This window comes from Hyperolius riggenbachi, chromosome 7 (assembly GCF_040937935.1).
Source record: "Hyperolius riggenbachi isolate aHypRig1 chromosome 7, aHypRig1.pri, whole genome shotgun sequence".
NCBI lineage: Eukaryota > Metazoa > Chordata > Amphibia > Anura > Hyperoliidae > Hyperolius > Hyperolius riggenbachi.
Genome location: NC_090652.1, coordinates 256248182 through 256260668, shown reverse-complemented (window position 1 = coordinate 256260668; position 12487 = coordinate 256248182). Strand labels below are relative to the sequence as shown.

General features: G+C 44.4%; 2 protein-coding genes across 3 annotated transcripts in view; both read left to right on the top strand.

Annotated features, from left to right (window-relative positions):
• Nucleotides 1-12487, top strand: part of KLHL23 (kelch like family member 23) — a 53438-nt gene that overhangs the window by 18002 nt on the left and 22949 nt on the right. The window contains exon 1 of one of the 2 annotated variants that reach the window (XM_068245567.1): nt 11891-11989. The exons of the other annotated variant lie outside the window; for it this stretch is intronic. The gene's annotated coding sequence lies outside the window, so the exon portion shown is untranslated. Of the gene's footprint in view, nt 1-11890; nt 11990-12487 lie in introns of those variants that run through there. 2 annotated transcript variants of the gene reach the window in all.
• Nucleotides 1-12487, top strand: part of PHOSPHO2 (phosphatase, orphan 2) — a 77362-nt gene that overhangs the window by 50671 nt on the left and 14204 nt on the right. The gene's annotated exons all lie outside the window — the stretch shown is intronic.

The following is a 12487-nucleotide window of genomic DNA, read 5'->3' as shown; positions in this document are numbered from 1 at the left end:
AGCACCCCCTCCCCTTCCTCAGCAATGCCTCCCCAATCTGCTGTCCAGTCTCTGTGACTTTCAATACCACCCTCAGGAGAGTGGGTCAAAGGAGGTGGAGGATAAGAGCAGATCTCCTTAACATTGGATACATTTCTCCCTTACCAATTAAACTGGTGGCCTTTCAGTCTGGATTTAAGCCCACTTAGGAATGGAGCTGACCTGACGTGCGGTACAGAGTTCCAAAGGGTTGGGGCGGCAGGACAGAAGTCACTGGTTCTGAATTTTGAAGGAAGAGAAAGGAAAAACTAGTGATAACAGAAAAGGAGCAGTATTCCTTTCTTTACAATAAAAAGGTATTTTGCACTTAAAAAAAATGTGTTTTACCCAAATAAAATTCCTTGCAAAACTATTCTCCCCCTTGGCATTTTTCATGTTTTGCTGACTCAAAACCTGGAATTAGAATGGATTGTTTGAGAGTTTGCACCATTTCATAGACAGAACAAGCCTACAACTTTAAAGATGTATTATTTGGTTTATTGGGAAGCAAACAACAAATAAGACTAACAGAAAACTTCAGCTTAACTATTCACCGCACCTGAAGTCAGAACTTTGTGAGACCACCTTTAGATAAGTTTCTATGAGCTTGCCGCATCTTGCCACTCGGATTTTTGTCCATTCCTCAAGTCAAAACTGCTCCAGCTCCTTCAGGTTGGATGGTTTTTGCTTCTGAACAGTAATCTTCAACTCTGACCACAGATTCTCTATTGGATTTAGGTCTGCAATTTGAATTCGCCATTCCAACACATTTACCGTAAATGTTTCCCATTGATGCAGGTCATTTTCCTGCTGGGAGTCTCAAATCACTGGCAGACTGATCCAGGTTTTGCTCAAGAATATCCCTGTATTGAGAAACACCCATCCTTCCTTTGACTCAGACCAGTTTCCCAGTCCCTGCTGCTGAAAAACATCTCCATAACATTATGCTGCCACCACCATGTTTCACTGTAGCTTAGACAAAAGAAGGTGAGCAAGCATAATCATGCAATACATATTTGCAAATAAGAGCACAAGTGTGTCAAAAATAAGGGGGGCAAGGTCATCGACCTGACTACAAGACTACAAAGATAAAAGGAAAAAGGGGCACCCCCTATAGGTTTTGAAATATCTGTCAAAGGACAAATGACTGGTACAAACAACCAAGAGTAAATACAAATTCTCTCTTTATTAAGCCAATTAACAAACATTAAAAACAAGGCAACACCATGCTCAGCCCAAACAAGCCCCTTGTATAATAGGATATTTGGCAATAAGCCCTGAGCACAGTCTGAGATGCTGCATACAGATTCTATGTAATTTGCCAAATGCAGAAATAGTGTGTACAATGCCTGAGGCGCAGTGGTAATAATATTGCTGCGTCACAATAATAAATCAATAAATAAAGTAATAGGTGACACTGCACCACTGCAATACAACAAGAATGAAACACACATGAATCAATATGCAGAGAAAGTTAATGTTCAATAAATATCTCCTGAGCTGAGCGTCCATATAAAGTGCAACACAATAATATGTGATAATATGACCTCATAGAGGAAGATAAGGTGCAAGTTTGATACAAACAGTAACATATAAAATGTATACATGTTGCATTTTTCATGTTACTGTTTGTTTCAAACTTGCACCTTATCTTCCTCTATGAGGTCATATTATCACATATTATTGTGTTGCACTTTATATGGACGCTCAGCTCAGGAGATATTTATTGAACATTAACTTTCTCTGCATATTGATTCATGTGTGTTTCATTCTTGTTGTATTGCAGTGGTGCAGTGTCACCTATTACTTTATTTATTGATTTATTATTGTGACGCAGCAATATTATTACCACTGCGCCTCAGGCATTGTACACACTATTTCTGCATTTGGCAAATTACATAGAATCTGTATGCAGCATCTCAGACTGTGCTCAGGGCTTATTGCCAAATATCCTATTATACAAGGGGCTTGTTTGGGCTGAGCATGGTGTTGCCTTGTTTTCAATTGTTTTTAATGTTTGTTAATTGGCTTAATAAAGAGAGAATTTGTATTTACTCTTAGTTTTTGTACCAGTCATTTGTCCTTTGACAGATATTTCAAAACCTATAGGGGGTGGCCCTTTTTCCTTTTATTTTTGTAATGTTTCACTGTAGCGACAGTGTTCTTGGGGTGATGGGATGTGTTGGGTTTGCGCCAGACATAACATTTTCATTTGTGGCCTAAAAGTTTCAATTTTAGTCTCATCTGACCAGACCTTCCTTCAAACATCTGGGGAGCTGCCCACATGCCTTTTGGCAAACTCAAAGTGTGCCGTCTTATTTTTTTAACGCCAAGCATTGACTTTTTTTTTTTCTGGCCACTGTTCCATAAAGCCCAGCTCTATGGAGTGTATGGCTTATTATGGTTCTATGGACCTCTGGGGCATTTCTAAAAAGGTGTGTTTATACTGACAGATCATGTGACACAGGTGGACTTCATTTAACTAATTATGTGACTTTGGAAGGTATCTGGTTGCACCAGGACTTTTTGGGGCTTCATGGCAAAGGGGGTGAATACATATGTGCATGACAATTTTCAGTTTATTAATTAAAAAAAACTTTTATATTTTTTTTTTCTAATTTCATTTCACAAAGACTATTTTGGGTTGACCGGTCACCTAAAAAACTAAGATTGAAGGCTACCAGAGCTGAATCAAGTAGGAGCAACAAGTTCTCCTCAGTCCCCCTCCTTTCATATCTAAATGTCCCCTGACAGCTTCTTCCGGGTCGCCGGAGTCGGGCATCAGTGCGCAGGTGCTGGCCTGGCTGCGCATGTCCTACAGTGCGGCACCGCGCCCAGGAGCGCTCTGCACATGCCGTCACGATTGTGTCATGCGCTGAGTGATTTCACCGACCCAGAAGAGGCTGCTGGGGGGCATTTGGATATAAAAGGAAGGGGACAGAGGGGAGCAGTGGCCATCAGGACAGCTCCCCATACATACATGCTCCCCCAGTTTCTCCTACTTGATTCGGCTCTGGTATCCTTTAAGAAGCATTAAAATTACAGGTTGGGAATGTAACACAATAGGTGTAAAGCCAAGGAGGGGTGAATACTTTTGCAAGGCACTGTATTCTCATGCTATATGCTGCCCCCTTTCTCATCTCAGAAAAATGATGTAGTTAGTAGTGGATAGTTTGATTGTGTGTGTCAGTCCGGTTACACACATCCTCTGCCCATCACCATGTATGTGTATAGGGGAGGCGGTGCAGTGATGACATGATGGGCTGCATGTACTGATTAGGTCAGAAACAACCCTGGATGGGAGGCAGGATTTATGGAGAACAGATTAGTATGAATTATAAATGATACATTATCCACCCGTATTTTCCATTTATTTGGCAGTGTGAGAGAGTGACTGCAGTTTCTTGTAATGGTCTGGAGAAGTACAGTGCTGTGCAGAGTGCCTGGAATAGTTTGATGTACTCGCTTGTTTTACCTTCCATTGTGCTGTGATGATATTGGCTGCTGTCCAACTCTGTAAAACATGCTAATGGAGAGCGCGTATTGAGTTTCACTGTTCACCAGAACTGCAGAAACTGCACTGACTTGTATTCCGTTCCTATGTTGTGCTCTTCTAGAAGGGTGAATAGAGCTACACCTGTTTCACACAGCGCTTCACAATGACAGTGTGAAATGTGATGAACTGGGCTGACACCTAACTCTTCTGGGCAGGATGCGTCAATGCTTTCTCAGTTTTCAGGGTTGGGTAGTGGGGCTTTTATCATAGGATATAAATAGATGTAATGCTGGACACACATGGGACAATTTTAGAAGCCCTTAATGAATTTGTTTTCTTTGCAACTGTTGATTGTTTACAAAGCAATGCTGGTGACATCCATAAAGAAGTAGCTTCAATAGTTGTCACCATCTAACGTTTTGTTTACATTCTTGTAATGATTGGTGTCAGCAACACAGATTTTTTCTGATTATTGGTGATCTGCAGTATCACCAATAATACAGATGCTATACTTTGATTATGTGTGATCTGCAGAATCACCAATAATGCTAGTATAGCTAGACACAGGACACACAATGTAATATAGTGTTTGGTGCAACAGTAATCAGAGAAGTTATCTCCCGTGGGGCGGGAGATACAGACACTACTGCAGCCAAGGATTCCCTGAGGAGCAGGGAACCAGACTGCACTGCAGCCAGTGGACCCTTGAGGGGCAGGGTCCCACTGACTGGGCTGCAAAGAGGACAGTTGGTGGAATGAGTGATTATGATGGAACTGCAGCCGAGGATTCCCTGGGGAGCAGGGAATCAGATGGTATTGCAGCCAGTGGACACCTGAGGAGCAGGAACCACTGACTGGACTGCCGGAGTTATAACTGGATGAATGAGAGATATGATTAGACTGCAGCCAGGGACTTCCCGAGGAGTAGGGAATCAGACTGTACTGCAGCCAAGGATTCCTTGAGGGCAGGGAATCAGACTGTACTGCAGCCAGTGGACTCCTAAGTGATAGAGACCACTGGCTGAGCTGCAAGATGGTCTCCTGAGGAGCAGGTGACCCTAAACCTGTGCTTGCAGCTGGTGAACACCTGAAGAGCAAGTGTCACAGATAGTGCAGTAAGGCTGACCACCCAAGAGTTGGGTGACAGCCAGAAAGGTCAGTCAAGCAGAGTCGGCAACACACGGACAGATAAAGTACAGAGACAGAAGACTGATTCGGTATCCGGGTACAGGCAATGTCGGCAACAGGTAATCAGATAGGCAGAGGTACCAAATCAGTGAGCAGGAGAGTGGTCAGGAAAGCCAGAGATCATAACAGGTAAACAGAATATAAATATTAATCCTAGTCTTAGGTGTGAGGTCCTTGGTCTCAACATCTGGGAACTAGTCACAGATGATCAGTAGCAAAGTAGCAATCTCCTAGTCTTAGGTGTGAGGTCCTTGGTCTCAACACCTGGGAACTAGTCTAACAATTCAATAATACTTTAAAGGTTAACACCGGAATCTGACTAAGTGTGAATTCCCAGCTCCGGCTGGTTCTAACACACTGTAAGATCTGACTGAGGTCTGAGTGCTCACACGTAAGTTTTCGCAACAGCAGACAACTTGCAACTGACAGGCAAGTCCTATATATACCTAGAGCGCTCCGCAGCGCCGCCCAAGTCACTCAGCCAATCCGGAACCTAGCTGGAGTCAGCTGATCAGCATGATCAGCTGACTCCCCTTCTGCTAGCATAAAGGTCCTGTCGCCTGGCGCGCGCGCAGCTCTCAATCTGTGTGCACTAGAAGGACCAGGCGAACTAGCAGCATGTTGCTGCGCGGCAGAAGTCGCCGGCTTGGACGCGGAGATAGCCGCCATGCCGCTTGCCCACGCGGCGGCATCTCCGCTATTCATTACAATTCTGTATTAAAAAATAAACAACTCCGGTATTAATGAGTACCTGAGGTGGCATATTGTAATCCCAATAGGACCCAGAGGCATGTCGTGTGCACAATGACATGCCTCTGAGTCATTGTATCGCCACTGCCAGCCCCCCCCAGGCTCTGCTGCCCCCCCTTAACTTCTTGTCAACCACATCACGCCGATGGGCATGGATGCGGCGGGTGCCCCAGGATCGCCTAATGACGATTGGCGTAAGGTCATTGGGGCCTGTTTTGCAGGAGATCGCACACGATGATGCGCGCACATCTCTGCTTGGTAGGCGGAGTCTTCCAGCGGCGTTCGTCGCTGGGAGACTTTTTCGACAGCGTAACTGCCGTCTATTAGTATAGTACAGCGCTGCGATCTACGACAGCGTTGTACTGGGGACAGCTGTGTGATACGGCTGTCCCCCTGGGACACAGTAGAAAGATCAGCTCTCATAGGCTGAAGCCAATGAGAGCCAATCTCTGTGATTGGCTGGCTGGGGGGAGGGAGGGTTTTTGTAAAAATAAATAAATAATACAATTTATTAAAAAAAATAATTACATAAATATTTAATCAGAAAAGTTAGGAGAAAAAGTAATTGCGCATGGGCCCTTATATGTTTATCTCAGGATCAGGATTCGTTCTTTGGCTCCTATTCAATTACCATTTCTCCTGACTCCTGAGATTTCAAAAATGAGATATTTTCACACTGCATAAAACACAATAATTATTTCCCCAGCAGGCAAAAAAAAAGATATGAATAATTTTGACACTTGTTAATTTCAGAGTGTTGAAAAGTTATTTTATAAATAATATGAAAAAATATGTCCTGGGAGGAAACTCAGGAGAACAATTAATCAAACGGGGGTCTTTATCCATTTATCTAATGAATTTGCTCTCCTAGGCCCATATGCAATTAAAGTGGACCCAAATTAAAATACAAGATTTTAGAAATAAAATCTATTTTCTAAATTATAATAATAAATAGCAGCCTTTTTTCAGCTGCATGATGACAAATATAAAATATTTTACATATATTGGAGGAACCCCTCCCTTCCATATTGCCGGGAAAGAATCCGGCAAACTGGTGGAATAGGAGGTGTCCGGCAAAGGAGGAATTGCTAATGGCTGCCACCTGTATAACCCTAGTTATGAAAAGAGAAGGGTGAAAAGCATGCACTGAAATGCTCATAGGCTTGAAGGAGTGTTTATTTATCATTGTATGACCTCAATTCACAGAGCTTTATCAAACACTTTATCAAACGTTTGATAATTTTCCTCATGGGTAAAATCTAATTTTGAATTCACTAAGGTGTTATAGATTTATTCATCATTTCATCGATAAATCTATAACACCTTAGTGAATTCAAAATTAGATTTTACCCATGAGGTAAATTATAAAACGTTTGATAAAGTATTTGATAAAGCTCTGTCAAATGAGGCCATGGCCCATATGCAATTAACTTTTTCTCCTGAGTTTTCTCCTAGGTGATATTTTCACATCTGAAAACAAAATACATTTTAATCCACCAACAAGCAAGAAAATACTCAAAATATCTTTTTCTACCTTTTCATTTGCAAACTGCTAAAAAGTTTGTTTGCTAAGGGCTCTTTCACATCAGACAACGCGAGCAGGAGCGTTCTCCTGCACGCGTTGTCTGCCTGCGGCGTGTCGTCGGGTATCTGCGGTGCGACGCAATCAGCGGCGGTAGCTGGTAATTAACCGGTTCAGCGCCGCAGTGCCGAAAATCTCATGCATCCGAGCAACGTTCACCTCCCATTCATTCACCTATAACTTTATTGCTACTTATCACAATGAATTGATCTATAGCTTGTTTTTTCCGCCACCAATTAGGCTTTCTGTGGGTGATACATTTTGCTAAGAGCCACTTTACTGTAAATGCATTTTAACAGGAAGAATAAGAAAAAAACTGAAAAAATTCATTATTTCTCAGTTTTTGGCCATTATAGTTTGAAATTAATATACGCTACCGTAATTAAAACGCATGTATTTTATTTGCCCATCTGTCCCGGTTATTACACCATTTAAACGATGTCCCTATCACAATTTATGGTGCCGATATTTCATTTAGAAATAAAGGTGCATTTTTTCAATTTGCGTCCATCACTATTTATAAGCTTATAACTTTAAATAATATAATAACATATTCTCTTGACATGCATATTTAAAAAGTTCAGACCCTTGGGTAACTATTTATGTTGTTTTTTTTTTTTTTTTTTAATTGTTTTTTTTTTTTTTTTTTTTTTATAAAAAAAGTGTATGTGGGTAATTTTTGGTGTGGGAGGGAAGCTGCTAATTTTAAATGTAAAATAATGTTTTTTTTTTAATCAAAAATGTATGTGGGTGCAGTTTACTATTTGGCCACAAGATGGCCACAGTGAAAAAAGTCCTAGATGCGAACCAGCTCGCATCTAGGAACTAAAATGCTGAGGAGTTGTTTCCTGGGGGCAGAAATACCGCGCTCTCTGGAGAGAAAGCGTCGGTATTTCTGCGGGGAAGTTAGATCGGTGAATGGGAATTATATTCCCATTCACTGATCGGGGGGCTAGCGGCGGGCAGCGGGAGCGCGCGCGGGGGCGCGCCCGATCGCGCGCACGAGCCGGCGGCAGCACCAGTGCCTATCTGGACGAGGAAACTCGTCCAGATAGGCCGAACTGGTTAAACCAGACGGAAAACGCCGGCTCACGGGTGCGTTGGAGGAAAAACTGCGCCCAGGTGCGTCGGAACCGCAACGCATCGAAACGCAGCGTCGAGTGTGAGAGGTAAAATGAAAGTCTATGGACTTTCATCTTACCTTGGTTAACGCAAACGGCTTCCGTTTGCGTTAACGCACAAAGTCTGCCCTAATGTGAAAGAGCCCTAAGAAAGTACTCCTGGGTGGCGGCTTGGCTTCCTATTGGAGGAAGCTACCAGAGGCGGAGAGCGGCGGGGGGAGCCTGTCATGGAGGCGGCGGTGAGGAGGAGGCTGATTGACAGCCTCACATAAATAAAGCAGGCTAACAACAAGCAGATTGTCGCTAGCCTGGCGATCTTTTAACCACTTGAGGACCACAGTGTTAAACCCCCTAAAGACCAGGCCTTTTTTTTTTTTTAAAAAAGGGCAACTGCAGCTTTAAAGCCTCGCTGCAGGGCCGCACAACACATCACACAAGTGATTCCTCCCCCCCCCCTTTTTCCCCACCAACAGAGCTCTCTGTTGGTGGGGTCTGATCGGTAATCCAGATATTTTATTTGTTATCAATGCAAAATCGGTCGAGTCCCGATCAGACATGCCGGATTTAATTAAACCAATCGAATTCGATACGATCAAATTCAATCATTCGTACGTGGAATTGTATCATGTAGATGGGGCCTTACTGCTGTGATATTGCTGTGTGCTGAGACGTTTATCTGGAACTTAACCACTTGCCGACCGCACGCTTATACCGTGCGTCGGCAAAGTGGCAGCTGCAGGACCAGCGACGCAGTATTGCGTCGCCAGCTGCAGGCTGATTAATCAGGAAGCAGCCGCTCGTGCGAGCGGCTGCTTCCTGTCAATTCACGGCGGGGGGCTACGTGAATAGCCTGCGGGCCGCCGATGGCGGCTCGCAGGCTAAATGTAAACAAAACCGGAAATAATCCGCTTTGTTTACATTGTACGGCGCTGCTGCGCAGCAGCGCCGTAAGGCAGATCGGCGATCCCCGGCCAATCAGCGGCCGGGGATCGCCGCCATGTGACAGGGGACGTCCTGTCACTGGCTGCACAGGACGGATAGCGTCCTGTGCAGCCTGGATCACCGGGGGGAGAGGTAGGAGAGGGAGGGGGGTGAATGTCGCCGCGGAGGGGGGCTTTGAGGTGCCCCCCCGCAACTAGCCTGCACGCAGGAGCGATCAGACCCCCCCTGCACATCATCCCCATAGGGGGGAAAAAAGGGGGGCGATCTGGTCACTCTGCCTGCACGCTGATCTGTGCTGGGGGCTGCAGAGCCCACCCAGCACAGATCAGCTAAACCAGCGCTGGTCCTTAAGGGGGGGTAAAGGGTGGGTCCTCAAGTGGTTAAAGGATACCCAAAGTGACATAATAAGATAGACATGTGTATGTACAGTGCCTAGCACACAAACAACTGCTGTGTTCCTTTTTTTCTTTCTCTGCCTGAAAGAGTTAAATATCAGGTATGTAAGTGGCTGACTCAGTCCTGACTCAGACATGAAGTGACTACAGTGTGAGTGACCCCCACTGATAAGAAATTCCCCTTTTTATGTCTTTCTTGCTCTTCGAAGCCATTTTCTGCTAGGAAAGTGTTTTATAGTTGGAATTTATTATCGGTGAGGGTCACACTGTAGTCACTACCTGTCTGAGTCAGGACTGAGTCAGCCACTTACATACCTGATATTTAACTCTTTCAGACAGAGAAAGAAAAAAAAGGAACACAGCATAGTTATTTGTATGCTAGGCACTGTACATACACATGTCTATCGCATGTCATATGTCACCTCGGGTATCCTTTAAGTGGTTGTCTCAGACAACTTATCTGCAATTTTGCAAATCTCCTGCTGGCTCTAAAGTGCAGAAATTGCCAGTTCATACTCTCCTCAAGAGGAAGTGGTAGTACACAGTATGATTAAAAGAGTCCAGAAATCTCAAAAGCTACAAGACCAAACACCAATGCTGGATGGTCACAATTTTTGAGTAGTTAGGCAGCAGTATACTGAAAAAAAAACACACAGCTTTAAAGGATACCAGAGCCGAGAAACGACAACATCATGTGCATTCTCAGAGCGCTCCCGGCCACGTGCTTCAATCAGGACGCGCGCAGCCTGCCAACGCCTGTGCACTAAGGCTAAGGCCTGACTTCGGCGACCCGGAAGAGGCTCCTCAAGACAGTAGGGGAGAGATCATGGAGCCCTCAGATATAGGCACTTAAGCAGTGCCAATTAACACTGCACATAATTCATGGGCACTGTGAAAAGAAGGGAGGAGAAACGCAAGTTCATTAATGGTGAATACATTATGTACCCACCACTGGGCCCCCTATGCTCCAGGGCCCCATACCAGCTGCTATGGCTATTGCTATGCTCCTACCTCCTGGCCACTGGAGGTAGGAAATAGCCCCTGTCCTGGACATTGGTCAGAGGTGCTTTCCAAGGGTCTGGAAGGAGGGGGATGGATGATTTTCCCCAGTAACGAGGAGAATGGACTGGGTTGGTTCTGCTAATCCCACACTCACAGGCTCAGTTTTCTTAAACAGTAAAGGGTTAAGGGGAGAGGTTGGCACATTTTTAAAATGTAAAACTGCTATTCTATGATCAATGAAGCAGTAATCAGCTGATCATGCTGTATATAAACACACCACTGAGGCTCTAAGGATCACAAGGTGACAATCCCGCAAACAGGCAAACCCCTACAGAAGTCAGGCTCATGTATGATCATTGTCACTCTTGTACATAGGACCTCCATAAAAAGGCAAAAATAACAGCATTTTTTTTTGGAGGAGGGGGGGGGGTTGTTAGAGGGAATCAGCAGCCCGCCACCCTTACAATTACACCCCCTAACACATTACATATATTATGTACTATTTTGCACTACTAAGTCAGGGAACATGCTAGCTGCGGTTGTGTGTGTTTTGCTGCAGCAAAAAGCGCACGATTCCACAGGCTATCGATGTCAGTAGAAACGCTTGTCGTAACCGTTCGTTTGCGTCCCCAATTTTCCAGGCATTTTCAAATTGCACAGCTTTCCGCTTTTCCTGCATGACGCGTGTTTGCAATTACAGTATATGCCGCTGCAAATGGAAAATAACGGAACAATCGCGGCAATATGTTTGCAGAAAACGCAATCGCAAAATCAGTCGGGGATCCAGGAATTGACGAGGAAAACGACCCAGCAAGTGTGTTCCCTCCCTGACTGATGCGATTATATATAAACATTTTATTCATTGTTTATCATTGTCATTACCAGGTCTACCAATTTTGCATTTTGTACCAGTCAGTGTTTATATACAGTCCATGCTTGTTTGTACAATACCACGGAATATATTGCTGTAAAAATCAATAATAACAGTGGAAGCACTTTCACTTTTGGAATCTTAAAATTTTTTATAAAATGTAAGTATTGGTTGACAATCCCACATTCATCACTGTACCGTATCTGCCTTTTATTAATGGCGTTGGTAGCGAATGCATAGACTACTTAACCCTAAAGTGAACTGAATAGGTTTAAATAATTAAAAGGGATAGGGTATCCGGAGGAGAGCCTAGGCAGTGCTGTGTGATGAATATCCAGTGACCTTTGCCAGGGATGAGGAGGTGGGGATGGGAAAAGGGATGCAGTCTGTGATAGCAGTGAGAGGGGAGCAGCTGGGATACCAAAATAGGATGTGACATTCCCTCCCCTCTGGAAAGAAAAAAAAAAAAGCAGCTATCTTCCATTGCAATTCCCCATGTGAGCAGCCTATGCCAAAGATGGTCAACAAGGAGGCGCTCTATCCAGTGCTACCAGCCACTGACAGCAGCCAGGGATCCTCGCTGAAAGAACATTAACGCTTCCTGGCCTGGGAAGCTTGCTGCAGGTAAACATAAGCTCTTTTATGAAGCACTGACAGTCTCTCGAAACACAGCCAGAGATCTGCTACATCAACAGCTACAGAGCCTCCCATTCAAAGCAGGGCTTGTATACATGTATACCCTTTATAGCATTCAGTGATGTGAATGAAGGAATGGTAGTGGGGGGTGACAGCACATACAGAACACATGGAATGCCTGCATAATGTCATCTCTGCAGAGATCCAGCAACACCTATTGTCCATGATTGCCAAGCAAGGCTGACAAGTGAGATCCTCTACATGACACTGGATGCAGGGCTCTGTGCAAGGTGTGTGAGAGGAGATCAGAGGCAGGGCTGTATTATTTCATGGAATTTGCATGCTTGATACGGTTGTATTGTTTTGCACCTGAATATAGCCACTGGCATGAAGCCACAGTGTGGAGCGAGAAGGAGAAGACTCCAAGCCCCGACCAGTGCTGACAGCTTTCTGCTAATCCCGCTGGTTCATAAGAGGAGGCGTCTA